Consider the following 10,079-nt stretch of genomic DNA (forward strand, 5'->3'; position numbering starts at 1 on the left):
GATGACGTCATACACACGCCGCTTCATTTAAAAAAATATATAAATATAAAAAATATAACCACGGATGTCTGGGGGACAGTGATTCGCCTACATGTTATGAATGCTGGCATACCATAAAGAATAAATTATGAACAGTTTAGGAACACGTTACTTGGATATAACAAAATTGAATATCTTTGGAACAGCTCCAAATGACACCAAACTAATATGGGTGAGTAGAACATGATGTAATAATGTAAAATCAAGGGGCCAATGTAAAAAAAACAGTGTTCCCCTTTAAATGCCTTTAAATGGATATCAAACACAGAAAGGATGAAGTAATACTGAAAGCTGCCATTTGAGCGAAATAATAGCTGAACTGACAGTCAGCTTCAGGGTGATTAGAAAAATTTGTTACTTAATCTTTAGTTCTGAATATACAACTACTCACAGCTATAAGAGCTGTTAGGACAATTTAGGAAATGTTGTCCAGTCATCTGAGGCTGGAATATGTATGCAGGAGCCAAAAATTGTCTACATCATGCATCACAAATGGAGGAATCACCACGCTAACATTTAGCGTTATGATTCGCAGGAATGCTAAACCTTCAAGATTGTTAGAAGTTCATACATACTTAATATATACATTTTAATTTTTTATAGAAATTATACACCTTTATATTTCTTTCTATTCCCTTTCTGTTGGATTAAAAAATATAAAAATTCTTAGACTCTTTAATGTAGCATGTCCCCAATCCAATTAGAAGTGTATAAATAAAATTAATTAGAGGAATTTGAAGCTTTTAAACCAGCCACTGCTATTACTTTTAGCTCAATTGTAGCTACCCTAAGCTGTTCATGAGAAACCGAGAAGAAGACTCCAACAAAAATGGGGAAGACTTTTAGGGCTCATCTCTCTGAAGGTGACAAAAAAACTCCCTCCAAACAAGTGGAAACTGTGAAGATAACAAATAGCTGTTTTATTGGGAATACGTGTATTTGGAGCAGCAACCTCCCAGAGCCTTCACCGGTTGCTGGGAAACTGCTAGAGACCAAGAAATAGTCTGACACATAACACCCCAAAACTGTTTGTTGTCTTTTAAGCTTTATACCTGGCTTACCCTGATTCTACTGTTTTTGCCAAGATTAGTTAACCAGCTGCTGTCAGTAGCGTCATATCTGACAGGCAGCCACAGGAGGAGAGCTGTAGCCTCAGATATGCATAAATGTCATAAAGGAGTTTTTTTCTGAGGTTAAAAGTCAGAAATGCTGTGGAACAATTACATCTTGCCAATATGCGGTTATTGTTGTGCCCATCCTCCTTTTCCCACATTTCAAGACAAAGTAGACCTCATCAGCTTTTGTGGCAAAACCTTGCTGTTTCTTCCTCCATGGTGGTTGTTTCTTTAAAGACTGAGTTTGACATTCTCATGGCATTTGGTGTCTCTGCGATTGTATCAAGTGAATGTGTGGGCTGCGACAGCAATAAACTGGCACGAACCCTGCTGCAGCTTTGCACCGGACTGCTCCTTGCCTCCCTCAGTATTTGGAGGAGAAAAAAAAAGGCCTCAATTGAAGCTTAAAAGCTCGTCAACCCCTCAAAATATGCTGCTAGTAATATATATATATTTTTTTAGCTTGTCACCCAGTTGTAATTATATTCCATGAGTTTTAACACGTTTTCAGACACTTTTTTCTCCTTCATATTGAAAAGTGCTACTTTCTCCTACTTGAAATGGTTCCATTCCTCCTCTGCACTCCTTCTTCTGTCTTCGCTCCTTCTGTTCTTTCACATCTCGCCATGCAGACCAACACCTGCCCTTCTGGCGAGCTGTAATTGAGTTGAGCATTATTCAAGAGAATTATTCAGCCAACAGTTTTGCTGGGTGATCATTGTGTATGTCAGCTGTATCCTAGGAGATTGGTGCATATCTAATAAGGAGTTTGTTACTCATTTTGCAGAGTGGGCACTTTGATGTCCGCCGTGTTGAATTTTCTGTTTTAGTTCAACATCCTCCTAATGAAGCCGAAGGGCCAGAAGCCTCAGAATTGGTTGCTTATCAACTCCACAAGCCTCTTATTAGGAGTTGTTGGGAAGCTTTTAATTGGATACTGGAATAGAAAGCTACCTTAATGGGCTGTCATTAATCTAGGGTTCAGTATTTATTTACTCAATATTGTTTGAATGATTTGAAATTTTTTGCGTATCGTGAAATCCTTTTAAAGACCTCTTCATGTCTTTTAGATCATGTTTATTTCAAATGCATATTTTGTATAGTTCAATTCACTTTTAAATCCTATGTATCTGCTCCACCAACTAATTAGCAGCAGAATTGATGTTTCACTGGAATCTGTCACATCTCTCTCAACACCAAATCGATTGACTGCCTCCTAACTCGCAAGAGGGCTAATGAAAGGCTGCTCTAATTGTTACAACTTCAACATCTCACTAACAATAAATGTGCAGAGATGCTTGCATTTTTGCTTCAATGTCAAAATAATGTTTAACCTTCATACTGTAGGGCATCCGTTTTGAACAATGGCAGAAAAGCTTGACTTAAAAATCTAATAAAATTAGTTCACAGACTCTCATTTGAATAAAATACTGAACAAAGTCCTATAAACTAGTAATTTAGATTTTATTACAATTCATTTCCTTCTTCTCGGAATACAAAATTCCTATAGAAATATTGCCATCCTACAGTGGGGGGAATTCAGGCATATCAGGTGCAGCAAGAGAGGGGAAAGTTTAAAACAAAAGAAAAAGGAAAGAGAACAGGAAAAGAAAAACAGAAAAAAGAAGAAAAGATAACAGAAAGAGGAAATAAAAGGTAACGATAAAACATCTTCAGTCTGCTTCATCACCTGCAAAGAGATGTAAAAAGAACAGCACAACCAACGTATATAGTATAAGAGATACAATAAAGTAACACCTTGATACTATCGCTGAAGTATAAGTAGTATTATTTAATCTGACATGTATACTGTGGTAGCTGATGATAAGAATATGGGCTTTCTGTGTGGAAGTGAATCTCTAAGTACCTGGAGCCAAGCACCTGTAGTTGTCTGTGAGAGTGTACTTGTGCATGTAAAGTTATCCAAAGGAAAAATGCTCAATAGTGGTCGTGAAGAGCCAAAGACCTGCCCCCTCCAGAGCACCGAGGCGAGCGCCGGGGGACCCAAAGCCTCAGGTGCCCAAAGGGATCCCAAGAGCAAAGGCGCCCAGGAGGGGCCAACCCAGGAAATCCGACCCCCCACCAAGGGAGGAGGAGAGACGGCTCCGAGGAAAACCCCCATCCACCGCAATGCCGGAGCCCCCAGGAGCCGCGGGGACGAGTCCACGGGCTCTGCCGGCAGCCAGCCACCCCGAAGTGGATCCGGCCATGGACCCCGGGGACCCGCGGAGCAGCCACCAGAAATTAGCCAGTACCCTCCCAGGCATCCACCCCCAAACACCAAACACCACCAGTGCACCAGCCAAAGCTCCAGACAGCGTAGGGGGGCAGGACGTCCTACATTTCTTTAAAATGCATAGCCAGATAAAAGGAAACGTGAAACTGATTAGGCTGGTTTTGAAAATGATCTCAAAGCACATGAATACTTAACAAAAACAACTTAGTTCACAAAAAGTGAAAATTGGACATGACAGCAGGAATATAAGCAACATGTTGAGCTTCATGACTGCAGTGTTGGTTATAAAGGTCCAACAGATACAGGGAGGAAAGATCTACACTTATGCTGTCACTACACTTATCCTTCGTCCACCAAGGGTGCAGTGTTCCTTGATGGAATGAACTTTCTGCTCTAAAACAGCTTAATGCTTGGGTTGGTAGACATTATGCAAAATCCTCCTGTCCTGTCTGGTGAGATTATCTGAGTGCTTCTTCTCAGGTATTGATAAGATGCTGCTTCAACAGTCTACATCATAGAAGATACTCTATGTCAGAAATTTTAATTATATTTATTTAGCTATTGATTCTGGTAGGTGTGTTTCTCATGCTTTTACATTAAGCTGCTGCACTTAACACAGACCAGGGTGTTTTGAGCTTTCAATGGTTCCTTAGAGCTCAGTCCTATCTCTTTATTTTCTCTTTACCTGCTTAGTTTTTGATCAGTTCTCAGGAAATATGGTATACATATTCACTGTTATGCAGATGACACAGGTATTTCTGAGTCTGAGTGAAAAGGATGCCTCCTCAGACCAATTGAAAATAAAGAGACAAAATAAAAAAAAAATAAAAAACATCAGCTTTATTACCTACTGATTCTAGTGGGGGTTTTTCATAAGGGCAACTTGGACAGTTGCCTAGGTGGACATCACATGAAGTGTGAGCCGCAATTCAAAAAAAGAGTAGAGTAGAATGTTTGTTTACTATTATATCATTATTCTACCAGTTATTAGCTAGTTATTACTTAATATTTTTTCTACCAGTCTAAATTTGTTTAGGATAAATATTCTGAGAAATATACATTTATTTATACATTTTATTTAAAAGAGCTCCTCATTCAAAAGGCAAATAATTACTCCTATAAACTGACTTGATATTTATGAGACTGACTGCTTTGTGTTGATCTATAATATATTTTGATTCCACAAGCAAATGAACTAATGAAAAAGAAAAAATTAAGATATGTTTCTTAATGTATGTATAAACAGATTGTTTCAACCCTGAGAAACTCTCGTGAAGAAAGTAACTTAAATGTTAAAACAACAAACATTTTAAATGAGACGTTTATTAAGTGTGATTAGATTCCACAGGTGCCCAAACCTTTTAAGGAGGTGTTCTGTTTTATCTGCAGCAATTTCTGTTAGTGTTTTGGGTTTAATTCAGCATGGAATGCTTGTTTTTTTAAGCGTTGAACTTTATGTGTGAAGAAATGTTTCATACTGTGACTTCATTGCTGATTGTTTCAGAGCTGTCACAAGTATGAGGCTGTCAGAACATGCAGATACATCAGTGCGGATGAGTGGCTGTTCTGACAGCGACTTAGAGAACTTTACTCCACTGCTCCTTGGTTCACACCCCTGAGATCGTGACGTATTTGACACCATATGAGGCACTCTGACCAAAATACACCTCCTCTGCAGCACAGGGTGCAGGAGAAGGCTTATTTCCCCCCTGCGTACGGCTGTCGCCTGTGACGTCAAATCATTCGGGTCTGTCCTTGTGCTGCCTGTTGATGAGCACAATCGGACATGACAGGACCAAACAGGATCAGTTTAGTCTCTGCGAAATGTATCCTCACCCAGTGCATGAACTAACATTAGATCCAAGGCTTCAGGAACCTGGTTGAGAGCTATCATACCTCACACCTATTAATGGACACTAAGTCCTATCCCATTTATAATCACTGAACCTCTAAATGATCTGTCTTATTCACAGTATATCTTTCTGCTTTGATGGAACTATGTAATTCTGCTTTAATAATAACAGGCAGGCAAGCAGGGGGTTTGTTCAGAATAGTTTTTTTTTTTTTGATGAGGCAAGTGTAAGACAGCATATATGTTGCAGCTGGGTCTTCTCAGCTGTGTTTGGAGGTGGGAAGAGCTGGCAAGTATCAAAGGGCAAACACAAGTCAGTAATTATTCCTTGCTGCCATAGGGAAGGAGTGGTGAAACACTGAGGATGTTAAGAGCAAGCATTTCGCAGTTTCTTACCTTATATCCTATTTAATGCTTTTTTTCCTATTGTTTTTATTTGATTATAAATATTTAGTAAGAGTTATAATTAGAATATAATGAATGTTGTCTAATTCCTAACCAAAATCATCCATAGTGTGTAGATATTGAAAGTACACCAGGAGACTTATTATTACAATTAATACAAGGCTACAAGCAATGAATATTTATAATAAATAAGTGGAATTAATCAAATATAATCATGAATCAAAATCACTACAAATCTCACTGTTATCAAACCATTAGTCTAGTGAGCCGGATAATGGGATAATTTAAGCATAGGCTTGACATGCACCTCTTTATCTGTGTGTGAATTTTATTTACGCACAAGAGTTCTCTCCTATAGCCAGACTACTCTGTCTAATAAAGTCTTTACCTTAATAAAACATGCAAAAACTACTCAAAAGAGTAAGGAAAACTAAGAATGCACAATTAACCGATAACTAAAGAGCAAAGTAAACTCTGGGATCTTAATGCAAGCAATTTCTTGACAATTTCTGTAAAAATAATAGAAGGTTTAAACCATTTCAAGCATTAATTCCTTAACAGTCAGCCAGTTTAGCTAAAACTTAGGGGCTCTTTAATACTCTTTGAGGCCTGACGGTGGCCATTGGACAGTTAATGGTTTAAAATGCGGCATCACCGTTTAGTGTCAGCCTTTGTAAATTAACAGTAACAATTAATGAGTAAATAATCAAAGATCCAGATGAATTTGGAGTTTAGGAAACAAGAATGAAAGGTTCATGTAATGAAGTTCATTAATGTGGATGTTTGAGTCTGAAGAGGGAAGTCAGTCCTATTGCAGACTCGAGGCACATCTAGGCTTGGCTTTTTGCTGGCTAACTGCTAACAGCTAAAGCTTAATTGATATAATTGATAAAGTCTTTTTTTGTATAGGCCCAGCCATTTACACTCACAGGATACTTTTTAAATCAGTAACACTAGCTACAAAGATTTAATGATGAGAAAAATACGGTACATCAAATCCAAATAAAGAGTTTTTATCAGATCCTGATGTACATGCGCTATGCTTTACTCCGAATAAAAGCTCTTGGATAAACACAGACTTGTTAAACTTACTGAATTAGATCATAGAAAAAGAAATGTTGCCACTTACAAAATGCGATACAATGACATAGGGCACATTCACAGAGTGGTCAGTTTGCCACAGTCAGAACGATAAGATCATTAAGCAAAAAACAACCCTCTCACTTGGATTATTTTTAAATTTCTTTCAAGCAAAATTTTATCAGAATATTCTGATTGGGAAGTCTAGATGATGATTTTTTTTTTTGTTTAGATTGACTGTTCAGATTCTGTTTAATTTCTATTTATTTATATCCATCTAAATCTACCGAGTGTAACAGCCAGAACATTCAATAAGAGAATTTGTATAGTTAAAGTACCTATTTTGAATTGTGTATTTAAAGTACAAAAAGCTACGTCATAAATTTAATTTTTATCAAGCCCAGACCAAGAGAAAAATTCAATACATCAGTAAAATAAAAAAATGTAATTGATGATGCCTTCTCCAGGTTTTGAAAAGTTCAGTTAAGGCAACTGGACGTCCGATTGCCTAAACTGAACTTTTAAAGCTTGACCTTGACCTGGATCATTGAGAATCTTCCCAGATATCCTCTCCAGGTAGAGAAAAATCTAGGTTTCTACTCAAACATCAGGGAGTAACTCCACACTCAAACATGATAAAGTGAAAAACATCGAGGTCTTTCATTCTTTATGGTAAATTCTTTAAAGATTTTCTGGACCTAGATCACAAAAATGCTCTAATTTAAGATTAAAAATAGGGTTTAAAAAACCTTTAGTTATCCCTCCAGATAGATGTAAAAACTGTTTTTTTAAAGAGTCAGCAGTTTATTAACCTGTCCACAAATTGCAGAAACCCACTTTTTCACAGGTGCTTTTGTTTAAGCTTTAGAGTAGCAGTGGAGCAACAGTCACAGGTGGGTTTTATCATCTCTGCTGTGATGTCAGAGTTGGACTGCATGCTTAGAGGTATATACATTTTGTAAATAGTAAATGGTAAATGGCATGTACTTATATAGCGCCTTTATTCAAGTCAGGAGATTTGACCAAAGTGCTTTACACTACATTCATTCACCCATTCACACACACACTCACACACTGATAGTGGCAAGCTACATTGTAGCCACAGCTGCCCTGGGGCTCACTGACAGTGAGTTCAGCAGAAAGAAATCAGAAGAACTTGTTGAGCAAGACACAGGAAGAATTCTGCCTTAGGCAGCTCTGTGTTATATAAACTACTACAAGTATATTATAAAAAAAATTATACAAACCAAGTAAATGCAGCCAAGAGTAGAGATATGATGGTCAATGTATGGTGGCCACGGGGTGAGAATGCTAAGCTTGCTAGTCTAATTTTTGTGTTTGCAGGACTTTTTGAATTTGCTGTGAAATTGTGCATTTGCACATAGTCTGCATTCCTCAACCACCGTAACTTTGTGTTTTGTAATTTATCAATGATCGTAAAAATATTTTTGAACCTCAATAAAGACTCAATTAATCTCATGTTTTTATTTCTGTTTTAAAAGAATATTTGTTCAATACAGTTCATGTTGGAACATTTTTTGAAGTAAACACAATCAAATGCATTCCAGCTTAATAAAAACTACAAAGTAACCCTTTTGTTTTAATACTGAATAGGGCTAAGTGATTAAATACCCTCTAAGTTAACAACCATCCAAATTAAACATTCAGGGTAGAATTAGCATATATCCTTTATTTCAAAATGTTATTTTTACAATTATTTATTACAATTATTATTATAATATTAGAATTTATTATTACTTATTACAATTATCATTTTAATAATGATAATTGTTATAATCACAGTATAGATATAATACTTATATTTTGAAATTAACTTGTAATTAGTCAACAGTAGCTTTAGCAAAGCCTTGAATTCCATAATACTACCAGCAGATCATAGCTTGCAGCTGATAACTTTTTTACTGATAAATTGATTGATTAATACAGAGCTTTAAAACATCCATATAAGGAGAGCAAAGTGCACATCAACAAGATAACACTTAAAAAAGCTAAACAGAAAAGAAAATGAGCTAAAATTATCTGCTAAAAACTTGAAAAGCCTCTTGAATCAATGAATATTTAATTTATCTTTAAAAGGCCTGGATCAGTGATGGCATGGAGGTTTGGAGGAAGCTAGTTCTACAGGGTGTGGGTGCCACAACTAAAACTGCATCCAATAGACATAGTGTGAATGAACTTCAGTACCACCAACACTTGAGTTATAGAAGAAGACGTAAGGAAAACCTCTGTGTTTTTCTCAGTTCAAATATTTTTAATGTTTCTGTTCACACAAATTATTCACGTGGTGTAGGTAACAACTCAGGTAATCGACACATGTAAAAGGCTGAAACTTGGCAGTTGGCAGTAAACAGTTATAGAGACTTGCCTGCTTATAGAGATGCAATATAACTACAAACACAAATAGTGTGTTAACCGAAAAAATTAGATAAATCACAAAGTTTAGAAAAGCGTCTTCAGCAAAACACGTCTCTTATACATCACAAAAGCAGTCTCTTTATAATATTTTATTCAGTTTTTTTTTTTTGTTTTTTGTTTTTAATTCAGAACAGATTTTCCAAACTTGTCATGTGTGTGTTCAGATATCAACTCTATCATGATACAATATTTTCTGTGAAAAATATCTTCGTGGTGTCTTGCATGCAGTTACCCCATCAATTTGGTGCAGCACTTTTGGCATTGTCTCCAAATATGCTTGCCCTCATGCCTCCTGGATCTTCACTATTCAAGCCAAACTTTTCCTTGGGTCAGTAAAACAACTGAACCCAGAATCTGCCTGCCTCATGTGGGTATTGAGGTGCATCCAGATGACCAAGTTATATCCAGTGTAGTGATGTAAACACTAAATGAAAATTAAATGTGCAATCTTTTGTGTTTTCACAATTATGATATTAAGATTTACACTTGACAGTTATTTGTTGCGGCATCAATAGGAATCCACTTAATTATATAGATCTTTATACTCGTCTTTGCAATGTCATTTTTATTTTCCACCAAATGGCTGTATGCTTGAAAATAAACCGCAGCTCAAAAAATAAAATATCTATTTGCTGATCGCTCTGGAAGCATAGTATCACCTTTTTATCTCTCACACTCTAAATCACACTGATACGGCTGACACACTTGGCTGAGCGGCTTGTGTTTGTGCCCTGCTGTTTGCACACACAGACCATGCAGGACTCGCATCAGAGTTTCCAACAGGAGGCAGAGTGAGTGAGCCTCGCTCAGCTTGATTCACAACTCTGCCGCTTTGTAATCCCTTTCCCCGTCTGATATTTAGTTTAAAAAAGAAAGGACTATGAAACGCCTATGTGACGACAAAAAATGCTGCGAG

The sequence above is a fragment of the Cyprinodon variegatus genome, unplaced genomic scaffold, assembly GCF_000732505.1.
Source record: "Cyprinodon variegatus isolate N-32 unplaced genomic scaffold, C_variegatus-1.0 Scaffold918, whole genome shotgun sequence".
Taxonomy (NCBI): domain Eukaryota; kingdom Metazoa; phylum Chordata; class Actinopteri; order Cyprinodontiformes; family Cyprinodontidae; genus Cyprinodon; species Cyprinodon variegatus.